The sequence below is a fragment of the Arachis ipaensis genome, chromosome B7 (genome assembly GCF_059453495.1).
Source record: "Arachis ipaensis isolate K30076 ecotype BB chromosome B7, ASM5945349v1, whole genome shotgun sequence".
In the NCBI taxonomy this organism is placed as follows: Eukaryota; Viridiplantae; Streptophyta; class Magnoliopsida; order Fabales; family Fabaceae; genus Arachis; species Arachis ipaensis.
In genome coordinates this window covers 134,877,933-134,899,929 of record NC_142442.1, presented here as the reverse complement: position 1 = coordinate 134,899,929, position 21,997 = coordinate 134,877,933, and the positions used below count along the sequence as shown (strand labels likewise).

The 21,997-nt window shown below is 35.2% G+C and overlaps 1 pseudogene; it reads left to right on the top strand.

The window, feature by feature from the left end:
- The first annotated feature begins 2,207 nt into the window (after positions 1–2,207).
- Positions 2,208–11,093, top strand: LOC148554255 (protein FAR1-RELATED SEQUENCE 5-like; annotated as a pseudogene).
- The last annotated feature ends 10,904 nt before the right edge of the window (positions 11,094–21,997 follow it).

The following is a 21,997-nucleotide window of genomic DNA, read 5'->3' as shown; positions in this document are numbered from 1 at the left end:
AAAGCCAACCTGACAAGTCGTGGTAGCTAACCATTGGACGGTCCCTCTGTCGTGCATCCCCAACTCGAGTTATTCACAATCATAATCATAATCACACAACACCCACGCTGGTGTTTATCCACGGGGGCGAGCTCATTCGGAACTTTCACAGTGTCCAGCCACACTTACGACATAGGGTCAGCAGAGTATCGAGTCTCAACCTGGAGTACGTGGTGGCCAGCCACTGCTTTTACCCAGAGAAACTCGTATCTCAGATAATTGGAAGTAAAACAATCACATTATCAAATCTCTAGTCATCCATATTCATACTCAACCATAATTTAATACCAATACAACCATCCGGCTCATAACATGATCTACAACCAGCCATAATTCATTATCATATACAGCCATCCGGCGCATAACATAACAGCACTTCCACCATCCAACATCATCAAACTCATGTAATCATCACTTTTTCTCAAATCATCTTACTTTGAAATCAAAAATCAATTCCTTCCAGCCTTAACTTTAAACTTCCCATTTCTCAAATCATTTCAGGCTCATAAGCCACTTTTCCTCAAACGTAAATTCCTCTTTTTAAAACAAAGTCATCTTCCTCAACATCTTTCCACAACATTTTAAAAAATCACACCAAATCAAAAGTTTTTTCTGAGAGATTCAAAGTCATTCATCCTAAAACAGGATTTGATAACAAAAGTTCCTCGGCAAAGTCTCAAGTCTTTAGGGGAGAATAACATAACTCATTTCCTCAAATTCGTTTAAAATCTTTAAAACCTTAGCTTCCTGATTTGAGTAATAAAAAAAATAGAATCCAAGCCAAACCGAGTCATGTAATCAATTATTCCAAACACATTTTCAAGACCATTTCTTTTACTTAGACAAAACCAACTTCAATTCTATAATTAAATCTAAAGCGTTTCAAACTGCTCAAAAATTGTTTGTTTTGCAAAAATTCAGAATTCAAGGAATGCTTAAAACTTTTCCTAAAACATTGTAAAATGAGACTTGTCAATGAACATTCAAGTTCTTTCAAAGTCACTAAAACTCCTCCAATTGAAACCCTCAAGTCAAATTCAAAGACATAAACCCTTTTCGCATTTAAAACAGCCTTAAAACATAAGTTTCTTCTAAATGACTTGCTCCCAAAAGAGATATAATACTTTTCTTAAGAAACAAGACTAAATCATAATTTTCTTTTTAATAATTCATTTCAAAAGCATAAGTCATCCCTTTCTTAAATAATCCAAGTAAAATAGTAGAAGTCTTTAACTCACAATTTTCCTAATAACATTTCAATAAAGTCTCGGATTTTATAGGAATTTCGGCAGTACCTCCCCTAAAACTTGAACCTTGCCACCCTTTCCGGGTTCCAACTACACCATTCCGCAACCCTCTTTAATGGGTTCAAAACCAAACCAGTTCAAAATCAAGTTAGTTCCAAAAGTACATCATTTTTAGATTTCAAGAACACCAATTCAAACTCAAATAAATTTCCAACAGATTAAACTTGATTTCAAAACTTTTAAGAAACAGCTTTAAAGAAACACTCCAAGAACAGTCCGTCTCACAAAACCAAACAGTAACCCAGTCAAACAAGCATTCATATTCATCCAAGACAACTAAACAACACATAAGACTTATACAATCACTAAAATACATTTCTCACATAAATACCCATATATAATAATTCCAATTGATAAGATATAGTTTTCTGAAAAGTCCCCTACCTCGACACGTTGGAACCACAACACAAGCGCCTCACAAAATTCCTTTCGTCTCGACCCGAACTCAACGACAACCAAAACCTCAGCTCCGCTTGCTTTCTTAATAGTAGAAACAACCTCAAACGTCACATGCAAACTCAGTTTCTAATTCCTAAGACCATTAACATCGCAAATACTTTAATACACGGAACAGAACCCTAATGCGGGGCATTTTCGAAACGTAAAATACTTACTGAAATACGAAAGCAAAGCAGCGGCGGCCTCTGAACCAATTTAGTGGCAACTCCGACAGCCACATCAAGCGGCAGCGGCGACCCGACTCCAGCGACGGTGACTGAAACCAACATGCAGCGACAATAAAGCTTCCGAAATCTCAAAAAAAAAAAAACGAAAGCCAAACTCGAAACCCTTACCGGCAGAGCGTTCTCCGGCGGCAGAGGCAGCTTCGTCCCCTCTCATCCATAACCAGCCTCGACGGAGATGGAAGCTGGCAGCGACGGCGGCGGTTCCGATGAAGGCGACGCCGGCGACGCGAATAGCGACTGGGCGCGGTGGTTGGACCTGAGCTCAGCCTCGGATCCCTCTCTTTCTCCTTCGCGCGTCTCTCTTCCCCGCGTGGCTGAGCTCGCTCGGGGTTCTGCTTCCTCCCTCGCGCGTCCTTCTTTCGTGACGGAACAGTTGCGGCGACGGCGTGGAGCGCGGCGTGGCGATAGTGACGAGGCGTGGTGCAGCGGAGGCGCGGCTTCTCTGCTCCCTCAAATCCGCGCGCTCTCTCTCTCGAATCTCCCTCTTGGCGGCGCAGCAGTGGCGACGGTGGCAGTGATGCCCACCGGTGCCGTCTCCCTCTCTTCCCCCTTCTCCCTTTCCCGCGGCTCCCTCCCCTTTCTTCCCTTTCTTTCTTTTCTTCTTTCTTTTCCTGACCGTGGGTTATGGGGTGGCTAGGATTAGGAAGTGTGAGTGAGGGTGTTGTGCTGAGTTGTGTGGGGGTTGGGTAGCTAGTGTAACACCCTAACTTTTAGCACATCATGATCGTACCAAAAGTAAGGCGTTACGGACCTGATTTCCTTTATTATAAATTTACTATTGAGCCTTTACGTCGATATCGCGTTTCAATATCAAATTATTTTCAACTCTCCATTTGTTACCAATAAATCAACCAATGCTTTCTGAAACTCTTTCCAACAGTTTCAAATCCAAGTCATTCCTTACTTTAGAAATATAAATCAAACCTTTCAATATAAAACCGTTTTCTCGATATGTGTAAATATATAAACCTATTCTTTTCTCAACATAGAAACATTTCTCAAAATAAGCTTATAAGTCAGATTTTCAAATCAAAATCACCTTTTTATATATCTTTATAAAAACTTGGACAGGACCTCCCTTAACATTCGAATTTACCACCCTTACAGGCTCCTTCATTCTCTCAACAATTTCTAAATCATTGTAATAGTACTTACTATTATCAAACAAATCTCAAATCATCAATCAAACTAAGAAATTTACATGACTAGAAATTCCAGCAACATTTACAGCCTCAATCCAAACTCAATTCATATCTCAGTTTAACAAACAACACCAATTAAACACCATTCACAACCACAATTCAACAAATTCACATCAATTAGTAATACTAGACTCTCATAAATTATTTGCAATTATTCAATAAGCCTTTTAGGCATTCTGAAATTAAAACATTTAACTTTAAAAACAAACTCCCTACATCCGTATGAAATCAAAATCAACGAAAGTTCCAAAAAAACTTTCTGACCGAGCTGCTGAAGAGGAAAGCGTCAGAAATTATCTATGCCTCCTAGAACTATAGTTGGCCGAACTCAAGGGGTAGGAGAGCTACGTCACCGTCGACTTCTACCGATCAAAAGTGATGACAATACGTAGAGGAGGAGGATACGAACACTTTTACCGGATTAAATTTTTTATTGAAGTTACGGATCTGAAGAAATTAGAACCAGAAGCTTAAAAGTTTTTACGATTTCCTCCCTCACCCACGGTCTCTCCTTCACTCGGTTTCTCTATTTCTTTCTCAAATTTCCATTCGGTGGAAATAAAAATAAATAAAGGTGATGGATGGAGGTTTATGATATTAAAGGCATTAGGTGTCAAGTTATATATATATATATATATATATATACATGCATGGAGCCCATGTTTCAAATTTCCTTCCCTTTATTCTCTTAATGTCTCGTGCCTTATATATATATATATATATATATATATATATATGCATGGAGCCCATGTTTCAAATTTCCTTCCCTTTATTCTCTTAATGTCTCGTGCCTTATTTCTTTTCTTTTGCTTCCAAATGGCTTCGGCCAATTCTTTCTTTCTTTCTCTTTAATTTTTTTAAACTTTAATAATAATAATAATAATAATAATAATAATAATAATAATAATAAATTTTAATTTTTTGTCTATTAAAATAATTTTTAATAAATACTTTAAACTAATAGAATAAGTTATAATTAAATTAAACTTTAATAATCACAAAATTCTATTTATTTATATTGGTAAAATAATTTTCTTAAAAACAAAATTTTAACAAATATAATGACTCATAAATAATTAATTATTTAATTTTTAAAAATCTGGGATCTTACATCAATTGTAAGGTCCCACATCGGTTGGGGAGGAGAACGAAGCATGCTTTATAAGGGTGTGGATACCTTTTCCTAACATGACGCGTTTTGACGAGTGAGTGTGAGGGGTTTCGGCTATCATCCCTATCGTCAAAGGCAAAACCATGAGGTCTTGTGTGCCAAAGCGGACAATATCGTGCTAGCAGGTGGTCTGGGCTGTTACAGATGGTATCAGAGCCGGAGCCCGGATCGATGTGCCAGCAAGGGCGCTGGGCTCTCTTAGGGGGTGGATTGTAAGGTCCCACATCGGTTGGGGAAGAGAACGAAGCATGCCTTATAAGGGTGTGGATACCTCTCCCTAGCATGACGCGTTTTGACGAGTGAGTGTGGGGGCTTCAACTATCATCCTTATCGTCAAAGGCAAAACCCTGAGGCCTTGTATGCCAAAGCGGACAATATCGTGCTAGCAAGTGGTTTGGGCTGTTACAGCTAGGGTTTCACTTAGGAAAAGGGAGAAATGTATGTGTTAATAAAATTAGGGTTTGTGTATAAAATTGGGGTTTTTGAGGTTTAATTTGAAACTAATTGAATCCTTAAAATTATTCTAAAATATTATTTGTTGTATCAAAATACTATTTGGTTCTCACTCAAATACTCTAATTGAAAATATAATACAATATAATTAATTTTTTTTATTAACAAAACCTAAAGTATTTAATTACAAAAATATTATTATATAAAAATCTGATTATTTTACAACTACTAATTTTATAATTTAAATATAGGAATTGATTCAATAATTAGAAAATTAGATAAAATTCTAATTTAAATATCCAAACATCATTATTTTTAATTTTCTAAGACTTTAAATAGTAAATAGGAAAATAATCCAAAATTATAGAGTTTGGATAAAAACCTTAATTTATTTCAAATCCAATTAATCAAAACTAACTTTAATTATCTTCAATAAAATAAAATAATTTATGAAATTAAAGCTGTAAATAAATATATAATTTGAAATTAGTTCGTAATAACTTTTGAAAAGTTCTAGGTCTTACATAAGTCCGTCCCGTTCATTTTGGTAAGTTTTGTTGTTTTCGTTATGCAGAATAGGTTGGGGCTTTCATTTGATGCTGGTAGAATGAAAGATTGTGGAATGCCTGTTGTGGATTTTGTAGTTGTTACTTTATGGGTATGCATTCGCTGTGGGTGCAGTGCGTGCATTCAATGTAGGTACAGATTTAAGGTTGTTCAGCTTCGTGTAATCGTTGGTGAAGTATTTAGAAAAGTAGGATCCTTGTATTTAGTTGTAGGAATGAAGCTACTGAAGAAGGTCTAGGATGAATGCTGGTGTCGTTAATGTTAGCAGGCGTTGTAAAGTTAGTGAAGTGCAAGGTACTTGTTAAGAAGAGCAAAAACCAGGGTGTTAGGCAATATTTTAGTGAATTAGGAAATTTAAGTATTGATAGCCTGATCATTGTGAATGCTAATGGTGAAGTGAGTTAAGTTTGAGTATTAACAATTGAAATAATTTGAGGCTTGAATTGTGAGCACTACAGTCTTTGTTTCTCTGTATTGAGCTTTGACATATAGTAATAATGAAGGTTGATAGGGTGTGCATTTGATTCAGTTAAAGTGTTGAACCTGATGTCATACACTTGTAACCAACGAGTAAAGGATAGCTAATGTCTAGCAATTGACTTGCTTTTTAAAGACAAGGGATTATTTTGAGAAGATTGGATTCCGGATTCATTGAATTGTGTTTTATCTTTCGTGCATTGATGCATTGTGTAGTGTGTACTGCGTAATTCTTTATCAATTGGTTTTGCACAAATTATGCACATAGCTTACCTCTATGTACGTCATATCTAATTTATGGTTCATATAAGTGCTTAATACTCATGCTTATGAGGCACGACAAAGAGAGTATGCTTTAAAGGGTCATAGAGATTTCTATTTCATGACCTTGAATGGAAGTGAGGTATGAATCACACCTATATTTGCTTATTACTATTCTATTGTAGTTTTTATGATAGTAGTTGTTCTACTTTATTAATCACTCATGATTAGTTTGTTAGGTGATAGATGCAGTTGCAAAAGGAAATTTGGGCCATTTCATTTATCATTGATCTTAATTGTCGAATAGAAAAGGAGAATATACATGCTTTTTTGTTGTCGCTGCTTTATTTTATTATTTTAAATATTGCTGCATATTTGAACTGCTTCTTTTATTGGTGGTATTTACTTGGAGCTAATTTATATATGTTAGCATATATATTTGCTGGAAATATGAATGTTGCATGCATATGAGTATATAGATGTATGTTAATTAGTGAACTTATCTTTTAAGATTGAATCTTGATGTATGGTTTTCAATATGGTAGCCTGAAATGGCATTTTTTGTATATTAGTGTTTAGGGCAGGAAATATATAATTATTTTGTTGTTTTACATTATTTGTTGACTGGCCATGTGTGATCGCTTTTCTGAAAAGGGGACGGTGAATGGAGAAATATGTATTGGACTGTTTGCATTAAGGGATATTAAGCAGGTGTGGTTGCAACCTTTACTTATTCCTTTGATATATTGATATTCCTTTATTTATTTTACTTGGTCCTGCATTTATGTGTTATGTATCTGTATGGCAGTACCCATTAGTGGCCAGCTAGCTTTCCCACCTCTTTTTTGAGTTCCCTTTTTTTTTGTGGAAAAGATTTTTACCGTAAATATTATAAACTCTTGAGCTAAATGGAAATAAAATTGTTGAATAATTGTTTAGTAGAATAATATATTTTAACCTACATGTATGAAGAGAGATGTAATTATTTGATTTGAATATTTGTCATTGTGCCACTTATTTTTTGTCTCTCCTACCCAATTATAAAAAAGAATCGAATTTGTTCAGTTTAAGTTATACTCCTCATAGATTATTCAATTAGTGAGTAATAATTATTTTTTTTGTATTATATTGTATCTTGTATTAGTAATAAGCTTAGTAAGCAACATGACCAAAATATAAAATGGGAAGAGAACAACTTTAAAATAACATAGTTTAAATGAACATACTTTTACGTGTTAATTAAAATGAGAAGAAGCTTGTCTAGTATGCTTTGAATTTTAGAAATCTAAATATATTAATGTTAATTTTTATATTATCTGGTATTAATTTTGCTACTATTATTGAAAGTTTCTGGGCCTGTGAGTGTGTGTATGTATTTGCTTGTTGATGGAAAATTTGATTGGTTATGTTCCTGGTCAGTTAGAGTTGACAACAGAACAGGTGCGGATCCGAAGAGAGGGAAGAAGGAGCGTTTGGGAGATGGCGTCATGTAGCAGAGTGGTTAATGAAATGGGATGCGGGAGTGGTGATGATCCGGATTCGGCTGGTGAAATGCCCACAATGGCAGGCGACGACGAGGTATGAATTATGTTGAATTGAAGAGCACGATATTGGGTATGAATGTGGGGGAGGGGAGATTTTTTAAGGATTTCTTTTGAGTTAGTGAGCATTTATGAGTTTATGTGAAAGGTATTTAACATGTCAGCTTGTGAATTCATGCAGGAAAAAATGCTTGACATAGGAATGGAGGAGGATGAGTTTGAGGTGTTTTGGGTATAATCAGAGTGAAGGCATTGCGATAGTCCAACAGAAGCTACTATTTTCTATGAAGAGTATAGTAGGGCGAAGGGTTTTGTGATGCGACACGGGAAGAAGTTGAAAAATAAGAATGGTGATTTTGTTCGTTACACATATCTATGTAATAGACAAAGGTTCAGAGACAAGAAGTGGCTAGAGAAGGTGGATCGGAAGAGGGAGCACAAGGTGGTGACTCATTGTGGATGTCCTGTAGAGATGCGTATTAAGCCTAAAGGGGACAGTAGGAGATGGTTTGTGTCTCATTTTGTGGAGGAACATAACCATGAACTCTTGCCTATGAAGTATGTAGACTATCTACCCGCTCATTGTAAGATCTCTAATGTTGATATTGCACACATGGAGAGCATGAGGCAAGTCGGGATATCAATTCCAAAGATCTATGAGTCTATTGATGCACCGGCGGGTGGTTTTAATTTTGTTCCATTTACTAAGCGAGATATGTACAACGAAGTTAGGCGGCAAATGGCGATGCAAAATGGTGACGTGAATGCTGCGTTGAGGGTTTTGGAGGGTGCAGCCCGGACGGACGAGAAATTATATTGGAGGTACGAGGTTGGTGAGGGGCAGCATATGTGCGATCTATGTTGGAGTGATAGGCGAAGCCAGTATGATTATAAGGTAATTGGAGATGTACTACCATTCGATGCAACTTATGGGCAGAACAAGTACAATCTGCCAGTTAGAGTTTTTTCTGGGGTTAATCCTCACAACCAGACCTGTGTGTTTGCAACTGCGATGGTATCATGCAAATCGATAGCAGCCTATGTATGGGTTTTAAGAAAGTTACTGGAATGCATGGGGGATAAAGCACCAACAGCAGTGATAACTAATGGCGATCGATCAATGCGCGTAGCTATTCAGGAAGTATTTCCCAATGTTCACCACCGCTTATGCGCTTGGCACCTTCTGAAGAATGCGATGGTTAATGTGTGTAAACCCCGGTTCACATCATTATTTAGACATTGAATGCTTGCCAATATTGAGGTTGAGGAGTTTGAAATGCTTTGGGATGCCATGCTGGAGGAGTGTGGGGTTAGGGGGGTTAGAGTGGGTTAAGGACATATACGAGAAGAAGTCTTCATGGGCAACTGCTTATATACGGGGCCGGTTTTATGCTGGGCTCCGCACAACATCTCGGTGTGAGTCGTTGCATGCAAAGTTAGGGAGATTTGTGGAAAGGCGATACGACATACTTGAGTTTGTAACAAATGTTCAATGATGTATGGACTTCCTGAGGGACAATGAAGAGGAACTTGATTTTCGATCATCGTACGGGGCGCCGGTCCTTCAAACCTAGTTTTCGGAGTTAGAAAAGTCAGGGGCAATAAACTTCACACAAGAAATTTTCTCAAGATATCATGAGTCGCTTAAAAGGTGTGTTTGGGTCACTATATTGGAGTGCATTGAAGCTGAAGATAGGTGTGTGTATGTGACACAAAAGTATAGAAGACCTTATTCATAGTGGAATGTGGTACATATGAAAAGGAAAGAGGAGTTTCTTTGCAGTTGCCTAAGGATGGAGTCATTCGGTTTGACATGTGTTCACATACTAGCAATTTTTGTTAGGTTAGATTTTGATTCCCTTCCTAAGAGTCTGGTGTTGCCGCAGTGGTCCAAAGCGGCGAAGGAGGATCTTTGTTATGAATGGTTAAGTAGCCAATATGGTGATGCAGGTGTTTTGTATCGGAGTAGAGTGGGTGCATTCCTACAGCACTGTAAGCGGTTAGCAAAAGTTGCATGTATTAGGGAGGAGGACTTTAGGCAATATTTAACCAAGGTTGTGAAGGATACTTGTTTGCTTGAAAAAAAATGGACTAGGTGGTGCGGTTGCTCAGACCAGAGTTGGCAACATTGGGGGATGAGTTAAGGATCCTGTTAGTATTAGGACAAAAGACACAAGACGTGGTAATGAACCTCTTGGGTCTAGGAGTATCAAGCGGCATAAGTGCAGCACATGCGGGTGTCTTGGTCATCGAAGGACCCGCTGTCCCAATGCTCCACCAACATCAGCACCGTCAACCCCAGGATGAGGGTGCAAAAATATTATCACCAACTGTTAACATGGTAAGCACAATAACCATGCTTCACTTTGGACATGTTTCTCTAGAGTGGATGTATGTTGTTATGAATGTTGTTCTAATATATGGCAGACACGTGTATAAGACTTGGTGGTACTGGACAATGTGTGAAATTAACAATATGATAACAATAATGTGGGTGTTCATAATGGTTTGCAGGGCCTCTGAATCTAAGAACAACGGAGAAGTGTGTAGTGGTGATCCTTGAAGTGGTTTGGATTTATGCATAGATGGTTATTTACAAGTGGTCGTTCAGTCTTGGTTGCCAATGGGGCTCAGATGTGTTATTGGTCATGGTGATGTCCTCAGATGTATATGCATTGAAGTGTGTTGAGTATATATTGTTCCTGAAATTTTAATTAGATTTGTTAGCCTTTTAATGATAGCGGTTTATGTGGTTGAGTTGATCGTATGATATCGTAATTTTAATACCACTATGAAAGAAATATATGGTAATTTTAATACATTATAGGTTGCATTGGTTTATTCATTTATGTTATATTTTCCCCATTTTATGTTTATATCAGTACTATCTTCCAGAAGGCAGGGAGAAACTGAGGTTAAAGACATTTTTTCCTGTCCACTTCACTGAGGATACTAGTGAGCTAAAAAAGTCCAAGCCTCTTGATAGGACATACCTTTGTCCTAGTTGCAAAGTTACTCTCACCAACACAATATCACTTGTGGCCCTTAGTTCATGTGGGCATGTATTTGGCAAGAAATGCGCTGATAGATTCATGATCGTTGATAAGGTCTGTTTTGTTTGCAACAAACTATGTAAAGAGAGAAGTTTGGTCAACTTGAAAAGGGGGTACTAGTTTTGATTGTCATAGGGATCATGTTGATGCCACAGACTTCAAGCATTTGGGAAGTGGTTTTGGTTTATGGTTGGTTAGACCGGCAATGAAGACTTGAGATCAAGTTGTGTATCGTGTACATTGTATGACACTCCAAACTAGAAGTAAAAACTGCAATAACTTCTCTTGATGAAGTTATGTCGCCATGATACTCGTGATAATATGTCGTTATCATGATGCTTCTATGTTGTGTACTTTGTTTTTGGTTTTTTGTTTTTGTTTTCCAAGTATTAAACCATGATAATTTTAAAGAGCATCTCGTTTCATTAATCTTTGGTTCTTGGAAATGTCAAATGTAGTTGGCGAGGTCTTATAGTTGTCCTATAATTTTCCTATGAAGAAAGGTATGGACCATTTTGCACACTGTACTGTTAGCCACGTTTGGCTGAAAAGTTCACCTGTTTGGAAAAAAACTTGACTAGATATAGAGTAGTATGTTAAATCATGCCACATTCACATACAATTGACATCCATACATGCGTAATCTGAGGCTTTGTGCCCAACTTTTCTATGTGCTTACATAAACTGCCTGCAATAATCCTAAAGCCAAAATAGAAGCAAGCTAGTTACTAACATCACAACCACTAAGAACTGAAGCCTAACGTCACTGACAACATTAGCATATTCCTGAGTGGGAAAATATAATATATTCGACATTTCTATTCAAAATACATCCAAAAGGCAAAAAATACAAGGCACATGGTTATCAAAATAGAGAAGGATCAAAGTGGTCAGCTTTAGTCGGTGCGATCCATGAGATTACGCCAAAGCAGCTCAGCTTTAACATCTATGAAGCATGCATGTTCATTTACATCACAACTAGCAATGCTAGTAGCAGTCCTCATCCTGATAGCTTCCGAGTGGATCTACGTAACGATAGTTACACAGCGTTATGAACATTTCAAGTAAAATAATCACAAAGGAATTAGATGGAAAAGCAATTATTAGTTGTAGTTACTAGAAGCTACGGTTTAATCAAGGGCATTGTAGGAGACTCACCATGGGAGCAAAAATTCAAGTAGAAAATCCTCCATCTTGTTGCAGCCAGTACAGTAGCCACGTCGATGACTCCTTGCTGTAGCAGTAAATCGTGCAGCATTGGGTCAACGTGTTAGCATGATGAAGAGTATCAAAAAACATAGGTGGGGAGAAAATAACTGAGCAAAAAAAAAAGCACAAACTTATCCGTCATATAAACATGCATAACTTTTTGGTTCACACTAGTTATGTTGCATAGTTTTCCTCTAAATAACTCAGAAGTTGGGTAGAGTGTAAGAAGCTTTGTGTATACCTTTCCTTAGTTATATACGAATATACTAAAAAGCAATATGGAATATATAAAGAAACTTTAGAAAATTTAAAAGTGCATAAGACCTAAAACAACATTACAAGAAAATATAGATTAAATATGATTTAAAAAAGCCATCAGTTAATCATATATTATAATTTAAAATAGCAAAATACTAGTCAAGTGACAAAATAAATATAGAAAAAAAAAAAGAGAACAACAAAATAATTATGAGAGTAACCTTTGTGTGGCCAACTGTCCTCTTCTAGATTAGTCAACTGTCCTCTTCTCGATGATGGCCAATCTAGACTCAACGTCGACAAATTTTTCATTGGAAACCTGCGTTGACAAAGCACACCACCAGAATAAACACAAAATTCATTATAATGAACCAGTAAGAGTCTTAGACTCATAAAAACTGAATCATGCATTAACATTGACAACTAACAAATGGGTGTTGTATCTTGCGATGGCGGTGGACCAGTTGGACCGGCAACTAGGGCGTATTGGAAAGCAACACCGGAACGATGGCAGAAGGACCGCAACGGTGACATAGCTTCCAGAAGAGAGGAGGGGTGGTGGTCTAGGGCTTTGTGGGTCTAGGAGTGAATCTCTCACCGGATAAGCAGGTAAGGCACAGATGAGGCAAGTTTGATTCGTAAAAGAAAACCAACGATAAAGTTTCTAACTAAAATTGTTTTTGGTCTTATGCTCGAACAAAATTTAGTTTTAATAGTGTGTGTATTGTTTTTTTTCCTGGTTAAAATTTGTGTATGGTTTTTATTTGCAGAATGTAATTACCAGTCTTTTTGAGTGGTAAGGCCCAAATAGAGGCCTATTTTAATGTCCCTTTTTGAGTCATTTTTACTGTCCCATTTAGGAAACAGTTAGGCCCTTTTTAATATCCCATTTGTACTGAGGCCTAATTAGCCTAATGGTTATGTCGGCCAAAAAAAAAAGATACAACAGTTATAGAATAATATTATAGCCTTGTTTCCTTTGATGAAAAAAAGAAATTCTATTAAAAAACTGAATGTATTTAATTTAACCTTTTGTTGGATAATTTAAAAATTTATTTACAATGTATATATGAACAAAAAGGAGGAAAAATTGATCTTTAGACTATTTATTATTTCTTTTTAATATCTTATCAATCACTTAAAGATACAGAAAAAAATCATTCAAAATAAAAGTACCAACCTAAAAAAAAACATTTCATTGCTCCTTTACATGGATTTGCCAAAAATTATATTCATATTTATAATTTTTTTAATTATATCGCTAGATATTTAATATATTTTCTCAAATTAAAATATTTTGAAATATAAAATATCATTCCTTTGTTCAAAATCTTAAAATATGCCATGTATCTCATAAATCATAATCTATAAATACCAATATAATTTCTTTCAAATCTGTTTATCGATTAAAAAAAACTTTTGTATTTACTAATTTCATTTTAAATAATTTTTTCATATCATTTACATCAAACTGTGAGATCTAACTTGGGTTCCATTATGCTTTACAGGAAAGAATATCATAAAACAATGAAAACGAAGAGTACAAAAGTATATCAGTAGTGAATATGTCGAAAATAATCACTCCATACCGGACTTTCACTCACTCAAAAGCCATCTACAATGTTAGATACCAAATACAGTTGACAAGGGAATCATTCACGATATACCTTTTCATGAAGGAAAATGCGCGCCACAACGTCTTTTTCCACTGCATCATGTTCACCCGTTGCATTTCGCTGTGTCAGCTGTTCTGGAAGGGGCTGTTACACGAAACACATACAGTTTAGCAGTTGCACAAAAGTTCAATACTAACAATGGCATTAACAACACATGTTACAGCAAAAAATTCTTGTTGAATATTCTAAATATCCGAATGTTATCTTCCATAGCAAACATTACGCATGTACATCAGCTGCATTATTATGCTCACCACATCTATGGTTAGCTCAAGGTTCATGCCAGCGTCGACGTCATTTGTGGATCGGTCACACTCTTGTACTGTGTTTTTGCCAGGGTCCAACCTACACTGCCAATACAGCAACCCGGTCAATCCCACCAAATAGGAAGGATGACAATTTTGTTACCAAATGAATATTAATACATGTCGCGTGTATAGATAACTTACTCTGTCGAAGGAACATCTTGAGAATCTTGGAGAAAGGAATCAGCGGCTTCCCTTTGCTCGTGCTTAGACTATCTATCTCGGGAGGTGGCGAATAGGTCATTCCTGTTCTAAGAGAGGAGTTTTCCACTGCAAAACTACTCAGGATTGTGGTAATCCACCAGTAGAAAAAATGAACTTCTCTCTCGTATTTGGACAGGACTGATATACACATTCACAGGATCTAGGCTTACCTATGACCAAAGCTTATGTCGTGTTAGGTGGTACAAACTTTTTATTTAGAAGGCTATGTAATCATTACATCTATGCACACATGGATACACTTCTTCTATTAGGATTAACAAAAGCACATTTTCAGCTTTAACCCTGTGAAAATTGGCATGCATTGGAATGTAATTATGTAACAAAACTGGCGCGGTAAGCACGGCAAGGGTATAACTGTAATTCAGCCCATGGAACGCTACATGGATTACCATGTCACCGTGAAACATTCGGGGATATAGAAGCAAGTAGCAAGCGATAATCCTTCTCACTTGATGCATGCATGTTCCGCATGAATGCTTCACATGGCGATAAATTCATGCACATATGTTGAAGAACGTCTCTCTCTTTCTCTCTTAATTTTATTCAATGCATTTCCTTGTTATCGTTTTTGTTTTCATACTTAGTATAACCACTCTTTTTTCCTTTTTTTATTTTTATTTTTTAAACGTGTAAAGCAGTCACGGTGCTTTTACTCTGTCGCATGAACTCCGATGAAAATTGCCTATAATGCTATATTTTTGTTGTTTGTTTCGGGTGACCCCTTTTTGGTTTATGAGAATTTGAAATTCTAAAACTCCTCACATTTGATCGTCTCTGTAAGTTTGGTATAATTTGCTTATGTAATCACTACAACAAAAACGCCACTTAGCGGCGGTTCCTGTAGCCGTTTAGCGGCGGTTCCTGAGAACGCCGGAAGATAGGGCGCGGCAAAACGGATTGCGGCGGTTTTCGACAACCGCTGGAATAACCGCCGCAAAATACCATTTAGGTTTGTCGGCGGTTATTAACTGCCACAGTATGTGAAGGAAAATTGCTAATAACGAATTTGCGGCGGTTTGTCGCGCAGGAAAATTTTTTTTATAGTTTTGCGGCGGTTTCAAAACCGCCACCAAATTCAAATTTTCCATTAAAATTTTAAATTTTCTACTATTTTGCCTATTTTGACAAAGAATGCTTAGTAAACATTAATTTTTTTTAATTTTAACTAATTTAAACAAATTTAAACCAAGTAAAACAACTCAATTAACATAACAAACTAGATTAAAGTTATGCAAACATAACATATATAACGAAATTGTCATAATATCATCCAAAATAAAGTAAGAATGCTCAAGTTGGATAAAATAAGCCTAACGTACTAAACCAACTTAAATGTAAAAGGTATCCAAAACCATTAATTGAAATTCAAGATTTTTGTTGCGGGTTGTGATTTCTAGATGAAGATGGCCATGCACATGACGAGTCCGGTGTACCGCCCACAAAAGCCAGCTCTTCAACAATCTCAACTGGCAAATTGCCTCCTAACTGTTGGACTACATATCCCAAGACCTTATGTATTGACTGTCTCTTCGCTTGCTCTTCTTCTAACTTAGCCGTCAATTCTGCAATCATCCTCTTATCCTCTGCATTGGACTCTGCAGAACCCGACGGTTGTCCAGCAGTGTTACCAAAGATTTAGGTGGGACATGGTCCAACACCTAGGGCACGAACTCGTCCTGGGTGCTCCTTTCCGAGAACTTGTGCTAGCGAGTCATTCTGTGAAATGTGCTTAGAGGATCCATCCTGCCTCTCAACATTCGCAATTGCTTCCTACAAATATACAACATTGGAAAGGAAGAAGTTAACAGTAGCACCATATATACAGTAAGCTATATATTGCTTCAAATTTTCAAACATGACTTACACTAATAACACGCGCATCAGGGTGGATATATGAGCCATCTCTTTTCTTATGAGTCATGATAAACAACTCTCCTCTACCAACGGGCCTTCCTTGCTCTCTCTCCTACATCGTTGATATTGACACAATTTAGTAAACAACAACATTTTCCAAGAAGCTTAATCAAAATCTTAATGCAAATGATGACTTATTACCACTTCGTCTTTTTTTCTTGCCAAGATTTTGGAGCCCCCAGTATGTGTGTAAAGTTGCTTGCTCCGATTTAAAGTGTTCTGTTTACACTTTTTCTATGAACAAATAACAAAACAAATGCAGATGAGAAAGATATGATGAATATCAACTGTAAGGGAATTACTATGTATACACATGTTTTTATGTGGATATAATAAAATATACCAAGGCTTACCTGCGTTTCTTCATTCAGGCGATAGTCAACGAACTTTTTCCAATCATTTTTGTCTATTCCTTTTGGGTGATGCTGAAGATTTTCCTCATAAGTCCTTATTTGTTTGTAACACCTATGAAACAAGTGATGCCTTGAATCCTTCCAGTTCTTTCCTATCCTCTTCAAAATATCACGCTTTATTTTTCCTCCAGCATCGTCCTCATAGTAAAAGACCCGCTGCAATTATTTTACATTGTCATTAACGAAGACCAACAAACAAGTATAAGATTGATATATTTAAGACATGCCACAACCATTACAGGCTAATTTAAATTGTTGAAGTATGATCCTCAAATTCAGTACAAGTAGTCGCAATTACGTATAAATGAGAAGTATTTAAATGATGATGTGAAAAACACAATATAAAAATTTTTCTAACCATATAAATTACCCATGCAAAAGACCTAAAAAAAAACCGAAAACTAAAATTGCTTAAATTGTAGAAGCTTAAAGTTTTACCTTAAGCATGTTGTACGCATGATCCCTCTTTGCTTTGCTCACCAGCTTCCAACTTTCTAAGTGTATGGGGAACCGGGAATAATCCGCACCCAAACTCCCTATGAAACCACTCAATAATCCTGTCGCCTGACCAATCGGTTGCAGCTCACTGTTAAACTGGAGTACTATTTTCGTATTGGAAGGGAGGCCTATAGCCTCCTTCACGCTCAGCTTAGAAACTTTTCTCACACCGTCCTCTAAGTGTATAGGAAACAAAATTACTCTCTAATCATTACACAAAAGAAAAATAGAAGTAAAGGACTATAAAGATCACTGTTTACGAAAATGGGAGGAAAAAATGTTTATCGATAACAGTAACTTCCCATAAATCTGTATCTTTAGATTTCTTGTTGTTATGCTGACCTTCGACTTCTTGAGCAGCAAACAAGTCGTCGATGTGGTCATCAAACGACGGAACTTCATCCACCTCTGGGTCGTAATCCTCATCCCCTAATTCATGATCAGCCACTTCCACGCAATGCCGAGTCTCTATGTTGTCTGGTGGAGTTTCAGATATATAGAAATTTTGAGGTGTATGGATAAAACAGAAATTGAGAAGAAATAGGAAGTGATCAACACAACATTTGACAAATTAATTTAACGTTAATCAATTCAAATAGTTTGTTTTTGGATTTTCCTATCACTTTTAAATTTAAATTATGCAGTTCCTTTTTAATTGCACCAAATCTGTTATGAAGTTACCGTATTTACTTAAACAAGATAACTATTGCCTCTTTTAAAAATGTAATCTGAACCACCTGCATAATTTAAATGGAGTTAAACAGTTAGGATAACTTAAAAGTAGTGAATACTGTTTTAATTTCAAAAGTTTGTTGAAATATTCAGTTATGAATATCTGTGATTCTCAAATGTTATAAACGTGCTTATTCAATTATATAAATTTCACTGATAAGCATTATAATCAGGTCACATAAAAATAAGAAAAAGTTATTTTTGAAGCCAAAATCACCTATCTGGTTCATCTCTTATTGGGTTTCTGTGTAAATATTTTTCTATATGCTACTTTAAACTGTTTCACATTAATTTGTTCTGATTTCTTACGACGAATCTCGTTTTTTGTATTTCAGTTTGTTGAAGTAATTAAGTTTCACACCAAAAGCCAATCAAATGGATCTTCAACCAGGTAAGTAACATTGTGTTTCTGCGTCTCATGTATGTTCTATTTGAAACCTTGTTTTATAGTTCTTCTAATTTCAGTATAAAAAAATTAAAGGCCCCTCAAAAAAATAAGGTTTTAGTAGAAAAAGTAAATCACTAACAAAACCGAGTTCCCAATAGCATAAAAATATTAACAACATTCACATTTCACAAAGTCAAATACAATTTATGAACAGTACCTTAACCCAGCAACTCAAATTATATTATCAACAACAAATTAAGAGAACAAATCAAGCAAAACGTCAATGTCAAAATTTTCAAAAGAGGCATAATGCTGAATAGATGACCAGAGGTAGGGACAGCGATACATCAGTTAAACAATCATTCAACTCACAAGACGCATAAAAAAATAAAATGTCACCACTACCCGAGTAACTAAAACAGTAATTTTACTTTTATTAAGAACAGATCAAAAAATCATGAAAAACCAAACTCAAGAAGCAGTGTTTAAGCTAACCAAAGGTAGGGACAACGAGACAGAGAGCGATATTGACGCCGACAAAATGCGAGCTCCACGGCTACAGCGAGTAGAACAGAGACCTCGACTACGACGGTGATGATAATAGAGACTTCGGCGTTGACGGCGACGAGAAGAGTGAACTCGCGGCGACGGCGAGGAGAAGAAATAGCTCGACAATGCAATCGTCGATGAGGTTGAGGCGTTGCTGCAGAGCGGTGGGGGCTGCTGTGATTGCACTGGGCGATGGCTGCGGAAGGGGTTAAGAGAGGACGGTGGCGGCTAGGTTATGTTTCTTTTGATTTCATTTTTCAGATTTGGGGCTGGAAGGAGTGGGGCTTGCGGGTAGTCCATTAGGGGCATTGTTTTTTTTTTCTTTTTCCTTACTAAAAATCAAAACATTACCGTGTTGCCCGGGCAAACCATAATTAGCAATTGTTATATGATTTTGCCCTTAAATAAGTAATAAGTAATAATTATAATAAGAATGATATTTATTACACTATAAAAGGCTAATATTATACTTATAATACCTATAGATATATTAAAATCATAATTGCGTATAATAGCGGTAATTTATAATATTTATAGATATTTATATATTAATATCCGTATAAATATTTATAAATAATATCTTTATTAATGAACATAAGATTATTCTTATCATAATTTATTGTATAATTTTTATTGTAAATATTATAACTATTAATATCCTTATTAAAATAATTAGAAACATTCTATTAATTATAATTTATTACAATAGTTGCTTATAATTTATAACCATCAAAATTTCCGTATATTAATTTACAACCTATAATATTACGTTATTATAAGGATATTTAAATATTAATAGTATTATATAGCTGATTAAAATTATGGGATTAATTATTATATGGTGTAATAATTTTTGCAAGTTATAAAAATTTAATAAATATTGTCTTCGATCATTTTTTTTTGTTGAAACCAATTCTATCACAATATATAAAAGGATTTAGTATGTGTTTGGATTTCAGTTTGTAAATGTCAATTTGCATAAAATTGATTTTATAAAATTTATTTTCTTGAAAAGTAAATTTGGGTTAACATGATTTATGTTTGATAATATTTACTTCAAAATTGATTATAGATTAATAAATGTTGTTTGGATTATACTAATCAAAATTAACGCTAGATGAAAAATTACTATTAGAGATATCAATTTTAATTATTTTTTTATATACATACGAAAACAGAACCTCACAAGTACAATATAAAAAATATTTATTATATAAATACATAAATACATTAAAAAATTATGAAAGAGTGGTCTCTAAATTTTATAATGTTAAACAAAAAAATATTTTAGTATTTTTTTAGTATTACCCGTACTCTTTAATTTAGACTTATTTTGGACTATAAATTTTTATTATTTATGACTCTACTGTTACCTATAATAAATTTTTTTCTTTATTTTTCATTTTTTATAGGATCATAGTTTATGTTATACAAATTTTTTATAATAAACATAGTATATAATAATTACAATAACAAAATTTACAAAGTCAAAATAAAAAATAAAAAAATTAATATAAAACAAAGATAGAGTACATCAAAGAATAGAAAAAATAATCATACGGAAATCAAAATAGTAAAAAATTCATAAAACCAACAACATATATCATATAAACAAAAAGAATACAATAAAAACTAAATAAAATTCATATGAACAAAATAATAAAAAAACTGACAATAGAAAAAGTAAAGTTTACTCGTTCATTATATTTATAGGAGTGTAGATGATGCACACAAGTGTAACAAGACCCCTTTTTCTATACTTTATTTTTAAAGTAGTATTCATTTTTCATTGTAATAATTATGAATTAATACATGGTGATAACTAATTGCTATTGTAGAGAATGTTGAACGAGAAGAAGAGAGAACAAGTTAATATAAGAGTGGGGATGAGCCAATGATAAATATGTAAATAAATAATGGTAAAAAAAAGAATGATAAACTTAAAAATAAAAAATTTTAATAGAATAATAAAACTAGAGATAATTTAAAATATTGAATATAAAGTTATTAGACATAAAAGTTTTTTAGCCATTAACATTATACGAAAGACATTAGTTATACACTGTGCACTTTAAAGTACATAGACAAACTTTAAATAATAACAATGCCAAAACCATAAAAAATACTAATAAGACTATATGTGGTCCTATTTTAAGAGAATATTATTTGCCATAATTTCTCGTATGACAGTAAGCGAAGGAAACACATTTTTTATATTTTGCAAACCATTTTAAATCTCATATCAACTGAAATTCGCTAAAACTAAGTTGCTTGCTAAAACTATATCGTCATAATTCTGATGGATGCAAAAGTTTACCTTTTTGTTTTCTCATCTTTTCTTACGTCACTATTAATTAGTTCGCTTTATTTTGATACTAAACTAGATATTGATAAAACCTGGATTTCAAAATCACGGAATAGTATGGAATATAGGCAAGGACTGAATCATTTTTTAGACTTTGCGTTTGCGAATGCATCCTCTGATGGCATGATAAAGTGTCCATGTCCTAAATGCGGGTTTCAACTTATACAAACAAGAGAGGATGCATACGACCATCTGTTGTTACGACCATTTCCCCCTGGATATACTATTTGGGTGCGTCATGGTGAGAATCCGGTTGAAGAGAGTCCTAGATTGGGACGAGTAGATGACAATCTGATACCCCAAGTGAATTAAATGCACCAAATGGTCAATGAGGCCTTCAATTTCACGATACAACATGGGAGTGAGGATATCACAACAATCGAACATGCAGAAGATGATGAAGACGTGTTACCGAGCTTGTGTGAAGGTCCAAGTCGTGCGGCGCGGGATTTTAACGATCTACTGTCAGATGGAGAACAAGAGTTATATCCCGGATGCTCAAAGTACTCCAAATTATCGTTTTTAGTGAAGCTTTATCATATCAAGTGTATGTGCGGTGTGAGTGACAAGGCAATGACAATGATTCTTGACTTACTGCGGGACGCATTCGAACAAGCAAAACTTCCGAATACAGTGTATGAAGCCAGGAAGACAATAAGAAAGGTGGGTATTGAATACGCCAAGATAGATGCTTGTCCAAATGATTGT